The 19,312-nt window shown below is 49.4% G+C and overlaps 1 pseudogene; it reads right to left on the bottom strand.

Moving 5' to 3' along the window:
* Window positions 1-231: 231 nt before the first annotated feature.
* On the bottom strand, window positions 232-717 carry LOC136488572 (zinc finger protein HD1-like; annotated as a pseudogene).
* Between the last annotated feature and the right edge of the window lie 18,595 nt (window positions 718-19,312).

Raw genomic sequence — 19,312 nt, 5'->3', positions numbered from 1 at the left:
TCTCCCTCCACTCGCTGACATGTGGACCCCGCCAGTCAGGTTCATCTTCAACCTCCGACCACTGGAGAAGGAGCAAGCATACATGCGGGAGGGGGACCATGTTCCTGTGGGCACCGTTCCTGGTGGCCATGACGGCCACATACCTGAGCGCGCTAGCACGTGCGCGCATGCCTCCAGGCGCCGCAGCGCCTCGCCGTGGCCGCCGATCCCACCGTGCCCCGCCACCACCCGCTACAGCGCGGCAGCCATGGCGACGCGCGTGGAGGCGAGGTCATGGGCGCAGGCCAGGAGCACCTGCGTGGTGCGCCAGTGTGCCTCCGACCCCGACACGAGGCCCGTCCGCTTGGCCCACCCCTCGAGCATCGCCTCGGCGCGTGCGCCCGGGCTCGGGCTCGGGCTCGGGCTTGGGATCCCACTCCTAGCCAACACGCGGGCCCCGCGCCTCCACCGCGGACGCCGCCGAGTTGGTCGTGGGCACGCAGGAGGTCGCCGCGGACTCGTACCCGTCCTCGTCCGGCGCGACGGCGATCCCGTGACCGCAAGGAGGAGGCGCGTGCGGCCAATGCGGCGGTGCCGCGATGCAAGGGACTTGGCGCCGTGCACCTTGACGTTGCAGGCGGCGCAGCGAAAGGCCGCGTCCGACGCGCAGTGCATGGCCGCGGGCGCGCTGCAGAGCTCGCAGCAGCAGCCTACGCCGCCGCCGTGGGGGTCACCCATCCCCGCGCTTGTAGCCTTCTCCGGTGGCCAGAGGTCGAAGATGAACCTGACTAGTGGGGCCCACATGTCAGCGAGTGGAGGGAGAGAGAAGCAGCAGCAGAGGAGAGGCGCTGCCATGCGGGCTGACTACGTGGCATCAGTGCCGGTCCTGAGATTTTTAGGGCCTAGAGCAAAACTAAATCTCAGGCCCTTTAGTATAAACATCAAAATAATATATAAATATTACTAAACACATGTATAAACAGAATATTACCTATAAACAGTTAAAGAGTATCAAATGCAATATTCATATCAAATAAATTATAATATTAAATTACTTTAAAATTTTCTTCAATGTCTTCTACATGGTTGATTATCTACATTAATAGCAATTATATCTAATTCGTATGGATTTCTTGATGTGCTTATATGACTTTTAAAGAATTTATCATTTGATACTCTCTATGACTGCAACAATTCATCGACTTGTTTTCTCTTTATTTTCTCACTGCCAAAATTTGGTATGAATAAACTAATTGCAATTGGAAGAAAAGAAACAATGCTGTAATTTTAAAGAGAGAAATAAAACGATTACTAATGCAATTGGAAAGGCACAAGCTCTCAGTTTATACCTGCAATCTTCTTCCTCGTTGAGGGGCCGTTTGCTGGGCCCAAATGGCCAATTGACAATGAATTATAACTAATAATTACTCCTTCCGTTCATAAATGTAAATCGTTTTTGTTTTCCAACAAACAACTTTGACTAATTGTATATTAAAAAATATTAATATTTATAGTACATAATTAGTATCATTGGATATATTTGAATCTAGTTTTTAAATAAATTTATTTGGAGATACACATATTGCACGCATTTTTTATAAATCGAATTAAACTTATTGGCACGCAAATCATGACGATACACATTTAGGGACAGATGGAGTAGTAGCTAGCTTCCTAGGTGCTACAACAAATATATACTAGTAACTAATAATACATACATATACATACTATATACCAAGTATATTGCTACCTACGTCACTACATGTACTAGTATCGGAGGCCCCTTGGTCCCAGGGGGCCTAGAGCGGCTGCCCCGCTCGCCCCCCTCCAGGGCCGGGCCCGCGTGGCATGCCACATCAGCAAAAATAGTAAAAAATTAGAAGTATTACTGTTTACGATGGCAAATGTGTAGATGTCCATATAAAAATGGCAAACGAATGAGTGCCATCCTTAAGGATGGTAAAAAGTTAAATATCCCCTCGACGGGAGGGGAAGACGAGGCGGGGCTCGCCATGGAGGCAGCCGTCGGATGGGTTGGGCTTTTGGGAAGGAGAGAGGACGGAGGTACGGTGAGAGTGCGCGTTGTGGTGGTGCAACCCAAGGACCAGCGGGATCACCTAACACTAGCGGTGGTTTTACTACAAATAAAGCGATCCACGTAGACTATAAAATATTGAGACTACTATTCACATAACGAACACTATCACTATTTATGGTTTGTAAAGAAACTTTTTCCTTTCATCATACCTCACCTTTATTTCTTCTTTCTCTTCTTTTTTAGCATGGACCACCTTCTTTCTCCCAAAACATATGTAGCTTCTATAAGCCTAGTGACAAATATAGAGCACATATATTTTTATCTGATCCTACATGACACTCGGAGCTACAAGTAAAAAAGCAGCGTTGAAGAAACCATCAGGCTCTAGTCTGAGATGCCCAGCAGGTCCACCAGGAAGAAGTGGCTGACTAGTAGCCCGAGCAAGTGTTTGGTTGGAGGACCCTACTAGCGCTCGGACAGTGGACGTTCGCGTCCAGACACCGGTGCCTGCTGCTCTATTCACGCGTTTCCACGTGCACGTAGGAGCCCGCACTCCCCTCCGCGCCTCACCGTATGGACACCCGAGCCCTATCCCGCTTCCTGCCCACGCCCCCTCCGCTTTTGGCACACGCATGCCGCACAGGGATCGCCTGCGCCCTCTCCATCTGCTTGCGACATAAGTTTCCCGCGCTGCCTCGAACGTCACTAGCATCGGGAAGAGGAGATGCCCAGCCGCCGCCCATAGGAGGAGAAGACACCAAAAGGCGAGGTAGTAGAAAAGCGACAAGAGAGATGCAACACCCGATTTACTTTTGAAACATCGAGATACAACACTTGCAACATACATCTGGAGGCAGATGAAACACTTAAAACATGCTTCTAAAACACTTGGGAAAAAACACCTGGAAAATACTTGAAAACCATTACAAAACATAGCAATATCTAGATAAAACACTTGCAACATATGTATTAAACGTATGAAACATCTAGATAAAACACACCTGCAACATACATGTAGCACCCGATTTTAAGAACAAAACCAGATACGCACCATATGTGAGCCTAGGAAATCAAATCTCACATATAGCTACAAATAAGGGATAATATTAAAATACAATGCTCAATATATAACATATTTAGTATAAAGGGTATAATCTTAGACAGCAAACATCGAAAAGACAACTTCGATCTTTAGGTGAAGACTCCAATCCACAGGGACAACTGACTGGTTGATCACAAGCCTAATTCCTCCAAACTCTAGTAATCTGGTACCCATCCGGGATTTTTACAAAGATTTAAAAAGTAAAGCAATCGTAAGTACATGTCGTACTCAACAAATATAATATGGGGTTTATGAGGCTCAAAAGGTTAACACTAGTTTATTGTGATTAGCTCTAAGTGAGTAACAATTTTTAAGCAATTAAGTAGCAACAAATTATCATAAGCCCATATAAACACATGATCAGGTAAACATGAATAATAAATAGCAAAAACAATAATCATAAGAGAGCATTTGTATCATCAGTATCATTAGTGTTCATCATCTATTCCATAAGGGTTCCAAGGCCGCTCGTGACCGTAAGCACGGCTGTTATAACAGTTTTACACTCTGCAGAGGTTGTACACTTTCACTGCAGAGGTTGTACACTCTCACTGCAGAGCTTTTAGTGTTCATCATCTATTCCATAATAATAGCCCAATGCTCTAACCCCTTATTCCATGTTGTTAAAAAGCATCTTTTAGTGTTTGTTGCATATTTCATTAGTTAAGTTACAAGATCATGGCTTTAGTTGAGAACTAGCATCATACTTCCCAATGCAATACCCCATAAGTGACAAGGAATCCATGATATCAAATAGCTAGAAAAATTTACTACGGTTGTCAAGGTGGACACATGCATATGATTAAATTATTAAAGTGAATAGGACAACAAGAATGATTCCATGATATACTTGCCTTAAACTATGATCATTCTTCAACTCGAAACCTTCAATGAATTGCTTCTCGATTCACCACGTATAGCTCACTGACTGGACATGATCATAAAGCACCACACAAGCATCCATGCAATCATACACGAAGAAAACAATAGAACTAAATTAGAATAGTACACCAAACATAATAAACAACAAGTAAAAAAGTTTTAAAGATGTTCTACACGTTACTACGAACACACAGACACAAAAAGCACTCTAATCGGAGCTATAACGAAAAAGTTATGAACTAAATAAGATTTCCTTTAATAAAATAATAGATTAAATCTAACCTCAATTTTCAAAAGTTGAAAACATGTTTAACAGTAGGATAAACATGTAGATTACACAATTACGAATCTAATGCAACTTAAATAGGTCAAATCAGAGTTAAAACGAAGATTTTATGGCCTAAATAAAACTAGTAGCAAAACTGTAAATGGATGAAAGCGTATTTTGGATCTAATCGAAGCAACTACGTTTTCGAAAGAAGAAAACGTATTTTGAATCTAACAGAGGAATTCTACGCTTTCTGAACGAGAAAACGTATTTTGAAACTAATAAAGAGAAACTACGCTTTCAGAATAGGAAAACGTACTCTGAGAGTACGCCTTGGACTGCGGGTTCTATTTCACGAAACTCCAGGGGCTCTTATGCAAAAACACCATGACGAAGGGGTATCGGCCGATTTCGGCCGCTAGATCTAAGATGAACGGCGGAGATTAGATAGGAGTGAGGGAGTGAGGCGGCCAGCCAGATTAGAGATAGGAGGCGGTGGCGCCATGGCCGACGGTGAGCACTTCGCCGGAACTCGTTGAATCGGCGACTCAGGCCTTCATTGGTCACAGAAAAATATGTGGAGCAAGAGGAGACGATGGTGAACTCACCAAGGTAGGTCACACAGATGGAGGCGGTGCGTGGTTCGGCAGGGCAGATGACGACGAGCTAGGGTTGTGGCTCGGCGGCTGCGAGCTCGGGACAAGGCGAGGCAGCTTCGGCGACTTGATAGGAGGCAGCATGGTGCGGGCTACTATTTATGGGGGCAGGTAAGCATGGGGTGTACACCATTCGGGGGAGGACAGGGTAGTAGCGGAGTTTGGCGTGGCGGTGGTGTTCGACGCGGACATGAACTGGAGGTGGAAGATGACTCCGCTGACACGTGGGCCCAGTTCATCAGCGACAGGAGAAGAGGGGAGCAGCGCAAGCGGTTTGCTGCTGGGCTGGCCTATGAGCGGAGGCGTGGGCCTTCGGGGAAGCAGCCAGCTAGGCTGAGCGAGAGGGAAGCGGGGAAGGCAAGTGGGATGGGGAGAAGTAGACCGAGTGGGCCAAAAGAAGGAGAGGGAAGAAAGGAATTCCTCTTTTTTTTCTTTTCTAAATTCCCAAAGCAAATTTTCAATTGGATTTTTTGAATTCCTTTTGAATTTTAAATTAAACCACTCAGCACAAAAATTCTAATGAAGCAGCATGTATGCACAAACATGTTGCTACCTTATGATAAATTTTAATTTAATAAAAAAATTTGTTTTCTTATATTTTCATGAGCACAAAAATACAGAATTAAATCATTTTAGCTCTATTTTAGAAGAAGCAAATTTTAGGGTGTTATAATTCTACCCCCTTAAGATGAATCTCATCCTCGAGATGTGGATGATGGTGATCAAAGAGATGTAGGTATTCCGCCTTTGGATTCATCTTTACTTTGCATACCTGTCAACCTTACTCCAAGTAATTTGCCGAACTAATTCCAAGATTCTGACAGATACTCCAACCACCCCTCAAGTAACTCCTATCACTAGGCCACCTTTCCTTTTTAGTCCATACTATCAATTCTCTTTCTTCAAATATTCACCTTCCAACAGAGCCTTACGAATCTCTTGGTCAGAAGGACATTCTGCCACCAACTTTAAAACATTAATGACTATATATGCTTAGGTTAAGTTGCTCAATTTTCAAACACAATTTTCATGGTGTCATCTGAATCCTCTTAGCATAACCCTCCTTTGCTAAAGACATCGACAATGACATTTTGCTTCTCCAAGTGATAGCACTTTTCCAAGTCAAAAAACCTTGATTGCTTCAATCCAACAATGATGTCACAAGCTCAAAACCATCTTAGTGAAGATGTCATTTAGATTCTTGTGATCCACCTAGATGACACTTGTTATGCCCAAGTAGATAGTACCTCATGCTCCACAATGGATAACTCCATATCATACGTCAGATGTTCCATATCATGTTTTCTTGCATAAGCCTCTACTTTTTCTTCTTGCATAAGGACACATCCCACACCTTGATAGAGTGCATCATAGTGGATATAAAGCTCTTGTCCTGATCTGGCAAAGCTAATACATAGGTTTTACTTCAACTTTTTTTTACTCCTTCAAATACTTAGCTGAGGTCTCTTGATCCAAACTTAAAACCTTTTCTAGTAATACTATCAATATCTTGATGGTCTTGGATAAACCTCCCTTGAACCTCTAGCCAAACCTCATCATTGAAAACTCTGAGTTTCTCTCTCACATCCTTGGGTGGGTTCCAATCACATCGTTAACTTTCTTCAATCCAAACCTTCTTGTCATGCTTAGTATATCATTGGGATTTTCTGAGACTCCATAGAACAATCTGTAGTTATCAGATATCTCATTCCTATGTCATCAATGCCTACTTGTCCTAGGTATGTTGAAGATTGAACTCCTAGCTGAGGATAGCTCGAATTGCAGAGCCATATTGATGAATGCATCAATTCCTCATAGATGATCCAATAAATTATCAACCGAGCATAGGATACTTACTCTCGATGATGAAGCCCTTAAGTGATATAGATCCTCTGGGTATAACCTTTCTTATCAGATTAACCGATTCTTCCAAGTGAGAGCTAGAGAGCATAACTAAACTTCATATGGCACCTTGAGCATTCGGACCCTTCTTAGTTGGATAGTTTGCATAGGTATGATCATCTATCTTATTGATCTCCTCCAAAGGTGTTTGTTCCTCTATACTGACATCTAAAAACTCATAGTCCACCTTACTATCCTCAATGTACACACCTTTCAATAGATCATCCTTGTATTCCTTAGGTGCAGGTTGAATACCCTCATACTCAATTCTTTCTCCTGATGGTGTTGTTAGAAGCACCGAACATTGGGCATACTTAATCACTCCTTTACAAGCAGATAACCATCCCTTTCCAAGGATCACATCAATGTCTATTAACTCCAAAACTATAAGGTTTGCCTCAAAGTTTACCCCTTTATGTCAAGACTAACTTTTGGGCATATACGGTTTGCCTTCATTTCTCCTCCTAGAGACTTAACTATCACGGGTTTCCTCATTGGAAGCATAGTTATCTTTTGATTTTCCACATATTCCCTAGAGATGAATGAATGTGAAGCACTGGGGTCAAACAACACCATAACAATGGCTGAGTTTACTGCAATCAAACCATAAATGACCTCCTTAGCTCCACGAGTGGTAATCATATCCACATTGTTCAGACTTCCAGGGATGTAGTTTTGCTTTAATTTATTTTATTGCACCTACTTCTTATGGACATTCCATTCCAGCTTCTATTGCTGTCAATTCTGGCTTTGATTACTCTTAGCAAACTTCTCAAGACAATCGTTCTTATAGTGTTCTATCTCACCACCATCATAATCTTCCTCACTAATAGAAGTATTTGTCTTCATCAAGGTGATAGTAGGAGGTGACAGACATGGCTCTTGAGAGCTGAAATGTTGCACTTCATCATTGGATTGCTGGTCCTGATCCTGATCTCTACTCCTAGGTAGATTCATAGGGTGCGACTGATATTCGGGTTGTACAGCAAAACGGAGACGAGTGTTTCTTAACTGGCGTTGAAGGTCACACTTTCTCTTCTTCTCTTCCATCTCTCTTAGAGTATAGCGTAATAATTGAGTGAACCTATCACGATACTCACACATTGACATGGAGCCTTGCTTCAAGTTGAGAAACTCATCTTGCTTAAGTTCTACCACACCTAACGGAATATGGTAGGACCTAAAGCTCTCGCTAAACTCCTTCTAGGTGATCTGTCCAGCATTGTTGGGACATCCATACTGGTAAGACTCCCACCAGTCTTGTGCTACGCCCTAGAGTTGGTCGGACGTAAAAAGTAGCTTCTCATGGTCATCACACTGAGCTATGTCAAGTTGTCTCTCCACAGCTCTAAGCCAGACATCAGCTTCTAGTGGTTCGCTTGTATGAGAGAATGTTGGTGGGTGTCCCTTCATAAATTCACCATGCTTGTCAATAGGTGGTGCTTGATGCGGGTTGTTCAGCACAATCTAAGCAATAGTCTATAATAATTGAGTCTGCGCCGTCAAAGCTTGCTCTATAGATGGGGGATTAGGTGGTGGTGGATTAGAATTTGCAGGATTCCTTCGGTCATCATGTGTCAGGTTCATAAACCCAAGGTCCCTCTTAGACCGGCTTCCCAACAAAGGCTCGGCCTAGCAGACAACGTTGTGAACGACGCGCAACTCCTGGGCTGGCCCAAATACGTAAACGATAGGCCAGAAGGGTGATCCAATCTCTGACCAAAAGGCCTAGCCGAGGAGGAACGACGCCCACTTCTGACTCTGGCCCGCCTCTCCGACCGGAAGGCCTCGCTAAGGAGGAACAACGCTCGCTTCCAACTCTGGCCCACCTCCGGATGACCTCTCCGACTGGAAGGCCTGGCCAAACACCACTTCCGACTCCGACCCACATCTCTGACCAGGGATGCGTCGTACCCCTGCTTACAGCTCTTCTCTGACTAGCACAATTAGAGCCGACTAGGACCAACCGACCGAGGACGCCCACTTGGTGAGGACCAGGAAACAGACGGAGAAAGTAAGGCATGGCGCTCAAGTCAACCACAATACCGAGGCTCGTACCCTATACACCGATAGGATAGTACCAACAGGGCAAGTTAGAAGGGTACCCTGCAACCTTCCTAGTATGTTAGAACCCAAGCAATGTTGTGGGCATCGATATTTGCCCTATAGTGTTGTGGGCACCATCAACTCCCATACCAGACAAACATGGTAAGGCTCCTCCACATGCCTCTAGGCATCAACAGTGTTGTGGGTGCCCGCATTTACCATACTAGGCGAACATAGTAAAACCCCCTACATGCCTCTAGGCATCAACAGTATGGCAGGAAACGATGTCTGACATACCAGAAGAAGACGACGCAACCTCCTACATGCATCTAACATTAACAGTGTTATGGGCGCCTACAATCATCTTGTACCCCGATGGCATGGGCAACAAGACTTAGCATACATACACTCTCCCTCTATCACTTGTAAGGCCATCCCCTTCATCTATAAAAGGGGGTGCACTCTCTCCCAACAAGGGAGATCGATCAGTTCACTCACACACCACAACAAGAACCACCAGGTTCAAATCTCGAGCACACGCTCAAACACTCAACACATAGCGGAGCTCCCATCACTCTTGGCCCTTCAGACCAGAGTCTGACCGGACCTCTTGCACCCCCATCTTTCTCCCTTCTGTTTGTAACCCCATAGCAAACTTTGAGCACCTAGGCTCAGGAATAAAGTCATCGACCAACTCAAACTGGATGTAGGGCACGTTGCCTAAACTAGTATAAACCCTATGTCATTGAGTGCTAGGCCACATCCGATCACAACGTATGGCAAAACTACAAATATTTACGTGTTGGTCACTTTCTGCACCGACAGTTGGTGTCGTCCGTGGAGAAGACGCTGTACATTCACACTTTTGGTCATCGGATGGCCCACTTTTCCACCATCTTCACCATGGTGGGATCAAGCGATATGACTCGCTTCAGCTCACTAGAGTTTCCCGCACTCCCACCTATTGGGATGTGGGTTCCACCCATCTTCGAGCCATCCCAAGCCTTCCTCTTTGGAAGCCTAGACTTCGTCACCGACCAGCTCGACGTACTACACCTCTGCAAGGAGGCACTTATTCCGACACCCATCGGAGGGGCGCTCTCCATCAGCTCTAGGACACATGATGACTTCAATGATGAGGTGCATGCGCTTCATTCTGAGCAAATGCTCTGCTCAAACTCCATTGTGGGTAATGTACATACTATTATTTACTCGCTATTTACTATCTTCCGCCGATTATCTAGAGGGACCATGTTGTTAGCACCGCAACCACCGTACGACCGGTTCCCCTACGGCCTCCTGTCCCCCATGGACACGTATGCCTGGGGGCTCCAAAAAATACTGACGCTGCCTCCTCTCACATCCGAATTCATGGGGATGGCGAGCTATGCTCCCACCTATTTCTACGAACTCATAGATGACGATGTTGAGAGTGACGGCTCAAGCATCGACGACGTGGCACCCAGCCATCGTCCATCCTAGGAGTGTGCTATGGCGGATGCTATGGGATAGGCGCCGGTGGTAGCGGAGTCCTTGTAGACTCACACACCTCTGGACCCTTGTGCGGGGGCCCTCGCCCTTGCACGAGAGCACGGCAAGGAGCTACGACAACGGTGGTAGAACCAGCCACCACCTGCGTCGGTGCGCTCAGCACACCACGCTGCGCCCCGTGCGCGTAACCCGGCGAGTGGCGCCTAGGGTCAAGCCCGCTAGGTCTAGCGCAATATCATGGACAGGGGGAACGATGCCCCATAGTTTGCTTGGGCTGGCTAGAACATCGTCGCCCCGACAATGCTTCTGTGTGGCCTTCTCAAGTGGAACGACCCCTAGGAATAGGTGATCCACTAGAACCTTTGGGCACTGGTGGAAACCGCCAATGTTCAATAGGCGGAGAGCCCCGTATCGCGACACTGACTCATGGCCTCTCTCCCCACTAGGGGAGTAGGGATGCACCAGACGAATCGCTCCATCCGCTCACCACTACAGCCACCGAGCACGGCGCAGGAGGCCACAACCATGCCACGGTCTGACCTGGTGCCCGCTCCACACCAGCCCCCTGTGCATGAGAGGCTCGGGCTGAACCAAGATGCTCATAGCGTCATCAACAACCGGCATCGGGCCTAGCATGATGATGACATCCATCGAGCGACAGTGAGGGCAGGCGACATAGACCCCAGGCAGATGATCATGGGGAGTGGTGAAATGCACCCCAGGCTTGGTCATCGCCCGGATGACCGGAGTCCTAGATTGGATGGCCTAGGACCATGGGCCTTTGGCCGACACATCCTGAGAGTGTTGTTCCCACAGCGCTTCCGACCACTTACCAACATCGCCAAGTATACCGAGGAGATGAACCCCGGTATATGCCTTGAAGACTTCCGGCTCGCCTACCGAGCCAATGGAGTGGATGATGACCACTTCATGATTCAGTACCTCCCTATCTACATAGGGGAACATGTTCGAGGTTGGCTCAAATTCCTCCCGTGTGACAGCATCTGTGACTGGGCGGACCTCAAGAGGGTCTTTGTTAGGAACTTCTAGGGGATGTATGTCCGCCCTAGGAACTCCTAGGACCTCAAGAGCTACCAGCAGGAGCCCAATGAGTCCCTACGGGATTACATACATAGGTTCTTGAAGCGGTGCAACTCCCTTTCTGATGTCGTCGACATGGACGTCATCAGCGCATTCCTCTTTGGGACAACTATGAGTCTGATCCATAAGCTTGGCTGCCTAAAGCCCTATACCACCCGTGACCTACTCGATGTCGCCACGAACCATGCCTCTGGCGAGGAGGCAGTCGAAGCGGTCTTCAACGGAGGCTAGGACAAAGGCAAGGCCAAGCACGAGGATTAGGATGAGGGCCCCTCCACGTAGAGGGGCAAAAAGAACAAGAACGATAGGCGCCGACCGGCCAACCCCGCATTGGTCGCCGTGGCTAATCACACAGGCAAGCAGCCCTAGCAGGGCCTGCCTGACCACTTCAACGAGCTCATGGAGAGCCCATGCACCATCCACACCTACACCATCAAGCACCTCTACAAGGACTGCGAGCTCCTCAAGCACTTTCTACGATAGGCCGGCGAGCCATAGGAAGGAAAAGGCAAGGAGGTAGCAGCCAAAAAAGGGGGTAGGGCGGGCATGGATCCGGATGACTGAAGGTCCCTATATGGCGACCGAGGTGATTTGACCGGGCACCTATCGACTAAAGGACGACAACGACAACATTCTCACCAACACTTGGAACAACATACATCTACGTCGTTTCTTCCCCTAAAATTTGGTTTTACCATTTTTTACTTAATGTTTGCTCCTATAAAGCGCACCAACCCAAACACTTTCGACCCAGGTCGCTCAGGGGCTCCACGGGGGTGCGATGCCACCTCTCTTTTTACTATCATATGATAATTACACTTTTTCCTGAACGAAAGGGTAGTCTATTCCTTTAATTACCTTATGTACCTTTGTTTTAAATATTCTGACCAATCGCACCCTGCCTCCACCTATGGTTATGAGCAGTTGAGCCTTGCGGGTGATGCCCGGGCTCTTAAGGTTGCAGCCTACGGTGTGAACGGGCAGGTGTGAAAATGAAAAGAATAAAAAACAAAGTTATGCTAAGGTAAAAATAAGGAACGGACGGGACAATCTTCCCCGAATGAAGTAGTTCCATCACAAAAACAAAGTTACTATATTCATGGATACACAAAAGCACTTTACACAGGGGGATCCCCCATGATATTATCTTTTACATTTGCTAAAGTATTTCTACTCTAAAACTTCTACTATAGCTCCTTGGTGGCATCGACTACCGGCTCGACCAACGAGGGTAGGGGCTGCTCGTCCTTCGACTGGGCAATGTTCAGCTTGGTCGGAGGTGGGGCGATGTCCGCTTTTGATCTAGGCTCCACACCATCCATAGGCTAGGCGATGTCCTCCTAACATGCATCTTCGGCCATGTCCGCACGGTGAGCATCCATCACCCACTACGCGGAGACTTGCTTGGCCACCAACTTTGCATGTGGCAGCAAGCTCTCCCCGAGCGAGTGGATGTCCTCCACACTCTAGCCGTTGACATACCCACTGTAGATGGCGGCGAAGTCTAGGTCCGGGTGGTACATCGCCACCGAAGTCAACACCCCCGATGTCCAGATGGAAGGCGCGCTGGTACTTGGCACCGACCCAAAGACCTCTGAGATAATGAGCTAGGCAACATTGCATATCTAGTCAAGTTCCCTGTCAAGAGCATGTTGCTCTTCAAGGGACTTGGCCATCGCCTCCGCATTTTGGCCAATCGTCACCTTGGCCGCCTCTAGGTCCCGCTCTAATGACTCCACCTTTCCACCTAGCTCTGGAAGAAGGGCGACAAGCTCAGAAGCAAGCTAAAGGAAGAAACCAACACGTCGAAAAGCAGAAAAGGTACATATCAAGGCTGGTGTTCTCGAGGATGGAGAGTCCCTCCTCCTACTGAGTCACCTTCTCGCACAACTGGGCGTTCGCCTCCTCCGTCCCCATCACCTGGCCCCAAAGCACGAGCACTTCCTGGTCGGCCTCCGGCTGGGCCTTCTGCTCTGACTCTAGGGCCATCTGCTCTATCTCTAGGATCACTAGAGAACTTTGGAGCACCGCCTTGGTGTCCACCACGGACTTCTACAGCGCCACCTTGATCTCCACCTAGAGGACCTTCGCCGCCTCAATCCCCCGCTCGGCGGTGGTCGCCCACCCTGCCACGAGCAACTCCACCGCCCACGCCCCGATCACCTTCGCCACCTAGTCTTGGGACTCATGATGGGTGGACTCTAGCTCACGCTCGAGCTTGGCGACCCAAGCATTCTCCATCTAGAAGAAAATAGGACTTATGGCTTGACATCTCCTTCAGACCCTGCAGAACAAGAAACAAGCATGTTGAGGCAACCAACGAAGGACCAAGGAGTCAAGGACGAACATAGAAAACTCACCTCTATGACATGAGGTAGGTCGACCAAGACAGCATGCTAGATGGACTTGACCCACTCCAGGGCCTCCTCCAGCTTCACCTTGGTTTGGGCGAGATCGGACTCCATCGCAAGTCCTCTCTCCCCAAGCATGTCCTAGAGCTGACACTCCTATGCATCCCGAAGGGTGAAAAGAACCTTCCTTGGGTCCTGAGGGTAGGGACACACTAGGTTGGTGGCCTCTAGCCTGCTGGAAGGCCTAGGCGACAACTAGACCACTGCCAGCTCCTGCGACAGCGCCAACGGCTCCACCTCATCACCTGCTTCGCCATCAGAAGGGATCTCCACCACCTCAATTTCATGAGCCACTGGTAGGCATTCTGGCTTTGGTCTAGCCGCATCTCTGACCAGGAGGGTGAGATGTGTGGCCCTCTGCCTAGCGAGGTAGGGAGCCTGATCTCCCTCTCCTCTTCCACCGCAACCGGTAGAGGAGGGGCCGCAAGGGTTACCTCTGACACGGCCTCCACCGTCACCACTGGGATCGCCGCCAACACCGTCGCCACCACTGCCGCTGTACTAGCGATCGACCTAGGGGTCGCTGCCCCTAGAAGGGAAGGACTCACTACCACCACCCTGCTCTCCCCGCCACTCGCCATGGCGCACTACAAGGTGGACCTCCAATCCTCCCACATGGGAGTTGGGGCGATGCTAAACCCCATCAACATCCAGCCACTGTCAAAAAAGTATAGGTTAGCCACACTCCAAAAAAGTCAAAAGCAAGATCAGAAAGAAACAAAGAAGACATACCGGGATGAAAGCGGTAGGGCTCTGAAGCCCTGATCCGATGTCAACGGGCCCACCTGGAGAGGACCGCTCCCGGGGCACGACCCATGCCCCTCACTTCAGCCGGAGGGGGAGTCAACCCAACGGGCTCCTGCTCAGCACGCTGACTAGAGCAACTGGCGGGGCATCCTCCCATTGTGGGTCACGCACTGGCGCCAGCCCCGACAACACGCTGGTGCGAGCCCACTCTACCGACCACCTTTCCTGTCTCACCGTGCCCACAGTAGGCAGGGACAAGGCTGGCGACGCCTTAGAAGGACGCAGTGACCGTGTCCGCTTTGCCTCCTGTTCACCAATGGTGCCCGCGCTCGCAGCATGCTTCCTCGACATGGGAACATCGTCATGCCTCTCTACCCCTTGCTTGTCGCCAACGAACATGACTGTAGGATCATGATGCTCCGCCGAGGTCGCAACGACCTCCTGACTTTCCTCCTCCTCGAAGAAGATCATGTCATCATCCACCTCTATGGGGTCCTCTGACTCGAGCTCTAACTCGACGTCGCTCCTATTTTCCCCGGCCCACACACGCCGGGCGATCTCCATCTCCTTCTCATCCTTCCATCAAGCCTCCTTGGCTTTCTTCTTCTTCTTCCTCTCAACCACCGCCTCCTTCAGGGTGGCCTACCAGGCCACGCCCTCTGGCCCCTTCGGAAGGTGAGACCGAGACTTGTAAACTCCAAGTCCCTACGAAACAGGTGACTCAAAATCAAAAAATAGGAGAGCAAAGGAGAAAGGAACACGGAGTAGAGAGAGGGGAGCATACCAGTTTGGACACCGTCATGGTGTTGAGAGGTCTAGGCTTTCCATTGAGGGTCTCTTTAGGCCTCAGCTACAGCACCCGGTCAAGGCAACTCTAGACCTCGTCATTCGACAGCTCCTTCAGCGACGCACGGTTAGGTCCATTGGGCCGTTGTACTTCCACATTGGCCACGTCCTCTCTGCCAGCGGAGCGACCTGATGGTGAAAGAGGGTGTGGAACACCCGCACCCCATCAAGGCCGCGTCACACGAGCTTTTAGAGCTCCACCTCGATAATCTCCACCTTCTTCTTCTACTAGCTAGCAGGGCCCCACGACTAGCTCTCCTGCCTCTTCAGCCTCCTACCAGTGAAAGGTGGGAATAGTGCCTCCACTGGGTTCCTGATGTAGTACCATTCCCCGTGCCACCCCCAATTGGAATCGTAGGGGGTGTACACGGGGTATGAGCCCAACACGCTTGGTTTCTTCTGCAGCGCAAAGCCCCCCACCGGTGCGATCATGAGCGGCTTCCCCTCCGACAAAGCTCACCTAGAGAACATTCGCCAGAAGAAGTCCATGTGCAGATCCATCCTAAGGAAGGCCTCGCACACAGTAACAAAGCCAACGATATGCAGCACCCCAGTCGGATTGAGGTGCCGTACCTCCAGGCCCCACTCATTGAGGAGCCCATGCAGGAACCAGTGCATGGGGTATCCTAACCTGCGCTCATGAAAGTTAAGGAAGGAAACAACCTTGTTGGCCCAAGGTTGCGGGAAATCCTCCCCCTTAGGAGCCCTCCAGTGCGCCACCTCCTTCGGTGGTAGAAACCCCTTCTCAGCAAAGGCAGCCAGCACTGACTCCCTCACGATGGATGACCTCCAGCTCCACATTGCGCTCCGGGTTTGTAAATGGATCTTTGAGTTTTCTCCTCTCCCTTGCTCTCCCCTTTTCTCTCCTAGGAACCACCACAACACTCAAACGCTCTTGGCGAGAAGGAAGAAGAAGAGGCGGCAGATGAGGAATAGGCTAAGGAATAGAATAGAAGCCCTCTCCCTTCCCCTACTTAAAAAAGAGAGGCACAATAGTTGGGAAAGGTGAGATGACGGGGGTGAAAAGCCCTCTCTCTTCCCCCATTCAATGCAGACGAGATACAATGGGACACACCCTAACCGATGGGATGCACCCTACCCGACGGAACATGGCCTGGTCAGATAGGACATGGCCTGGGTATGACCAATCACTACCACATGCTAGGCACAAGAAACAAGGTGCCACTATGCGCAGATGGCCCTTCGCCTTCCTAGGCGGGACTTAGAAAGGCCCAAACGATGGGATCTCCGCTAGGAGAGACCAACGGGCTTCCTTAGTCGATCAAATGGCTTAGGTGAATGCCGAGAGACAGGTAAGGAGCAGAGGGACACCCCATGTGGGCTATGCTGACTCTGTCATGAACGATGAGTGGGGATCCCGATCGGACATATCCGATAGGAGCTCCTCAAACCCTGTCACTCAAGTCATCAAGGAAACATTACCAAACCCCCACTATTTCTTTATATGAACATTCATTCATCCATGCACGCATTCATTCATTCCATACATCCAAAAGCATCACATTTGTAGTTAAATGCATCTCAATGCTCCATGTTGCATCACGAAGTGGCAGTTGCCTCATTCAACATGAGCAACGACCGACCAGGGTTTGAATGTCGGCCCATGAAGGGCTCGAGGCCACCTCATGTCAAACAGAGCTAGGGGAGAAAATGCAGATGAGCCCCGAGTGGCCCTCGCCTAGTTTGCCCAGAAGCAGACAGGGTCATCTCAACCTTCTCGTTTGATCCTAACCTCTCGCCAAACCCACAAAATCTCCATCGTGGGGAGGCCAGCGGGCCACCCAAGTCTATCTATGGAATGACCCAGACATCTATTGGGTTGCAGGTTAAGGAGCAGTGGAGTGCCACATGAGGGCTATGCTAACCCCATCATGACCAACGGACCCGGACTTCACTCGAATGTACCCGTTAGCGAGCTCACCAATCGTGTCACTTAAGCCATCGAGGCAAGCGACGTTAGCTCAGCCCCTCCAGTTGTGAGAAACAACGGATGGGGTAACGCACAAAACTCAACTGACCCCTACCAAAGCCCAACGGGGCTTTGGGCTTAAGACACCCAAACGCCTCGGCTGCGCCTGGGTCTGTGACTCAGACTCGCCTGATCCCATGGCGCGCCCAACACCTATATCCATGACTCCAACTCGCCCAATCCCCCGGTGCACCCGATGCCAAGATCCACGAGTTTGTCTCGTCCGATCCCTCGGTGTGCCCGATGCCTGGATCCACGACTCCGACTCGCCCGATCCCCCGGCATGCCCGACGCCTAGATCCACGAGTCTGACTCACCTGATCCCTTGGCCCACTCAATGCCTAGATCTGCAAGTCTGACTCGCCTGATCCCTCATTGCTCCTGATGCCTAGATCCACGACTCTGACTCACTCAATCCCTCGTCACGCCCGATGTCTAGATCTACGACTCCATCTCACCCGATCCCTCGACCGTGACCAAACACCTGGGACCATGCCCCTAGAAATGACGGGTCAGAAACCAAAAAAGAAGAGACTACACCCACTACAGTGCACACACTCACATCGGCTAACAGAACCCCCAGGCGATTTCACCTGAATCACCTAGGGGCTCGGGGGCTACACCCATGGGTGCGCTCGTGCACACCCGCTAACGAAACGAAACTTCCCCCACTAGCAACACAAAAACCCCCTAGATGATTCTACCCGAATCGCCCAGGGGCTCGGGGGCTACACCCATGGGTGTGCTCATGCGCACCCGCCATCAAGACAAAAATCCCCCATATGATTCTACCCAAATCGCCCGAGGGCTCAGAGGCTCCTATCGGGTTTATAAACCCAGGGTCCCTCTTGGACCGGCTTCCCAACAAAGGCTTAGCCCAGCAGACAATGTTGCGAATGATGCACAACTCCTAGGCTGGCCTAAATACCTAAATGATAGACTAGAAGGGTGATCCAATCTCTGACCGGAAGGCCTAGCCGAGGAGGAATGGCGGGCGCTTCTGACTCTAGCCCACCTCTCTGATCGGAAGGCCTCGCTAAGGAGAAACAGTGCTCGCTTCCGACTTTGGCCTACCTCCAGACAGCATCTCCAACCGGAAGGCCTAGCCAAACACCACTTCTGACTCCAACCCATGTCTTCGATAGGGGATGCACCAAACCCCTACTTACAGCACTTCTCCGACCTACGCAATCAGAGCCGACTGGGACTTACGAACCGAGGATGCCCGCTCGGTGAGGACTAGGAAACGGATGGAGAAAGTAAGGCTGTGCATCCACCTTCTCATTAGGCTTGTTGTGGTCAAGTGAGAGTTCTTGCTTGTTACTCTTGGTGATCGCCATCACGTAGACGGCTTGGTGGTGATTGGGAGTTTGGTGATCATCTGGTGGAGCTTATGGATGACCCAACTAAAGTTGTGAGCGGTTTTGGGTGATTCACCATGATGGAGTGTCAAAGAATCAACCCATAGAGAGCACTTGATCCTTGCACGGATCAAGGAGGAGCTACACCCTTGCACGGGTGCTCCAACGAGGACTAGGGGGGAGTGGCGACCCTCCGATACCTCGACAAAACATCGCCACATTCCTCCTTCTCTCTTTACTTTGAGCAATTCAATTCTTGTCTTTACATTCATAGAATTGTCATGCTAGAGTAGGATTGGAACTTAGGGTGCAAAACTTTTGTGTGGTAGAACATTAGAAACACTTTCTAGGCACAAGGGGTGAAGTGGGCTAAGTGTACGGTTTAATTATTGCAAAGAATTTTAGAATTAGCCAAATTCACCCCCCCCCCTCTTGGGCATCTTGATCCTTTCAATTGGTATCAAAGCCTCGTGCTCACGTATTTAGGCTTAA

Source organism: Miscanthus floridulus, chromosome 10, assembly GCF_019320115.1.
Source record: "Miscanthus floridulus cultivar M001 chromosome 10, ASM1932011v1, whole genome shotgun sequence".
NCBI lineage: Eukaryota > Viridiplantae > Streptophyta > Magnoliopsida > Poales > Poaceae > Miscanthus > Miscanthus floridulus.
This window is presented reverse-complemented; position numbering and strand designations above follow the sequence as displayed.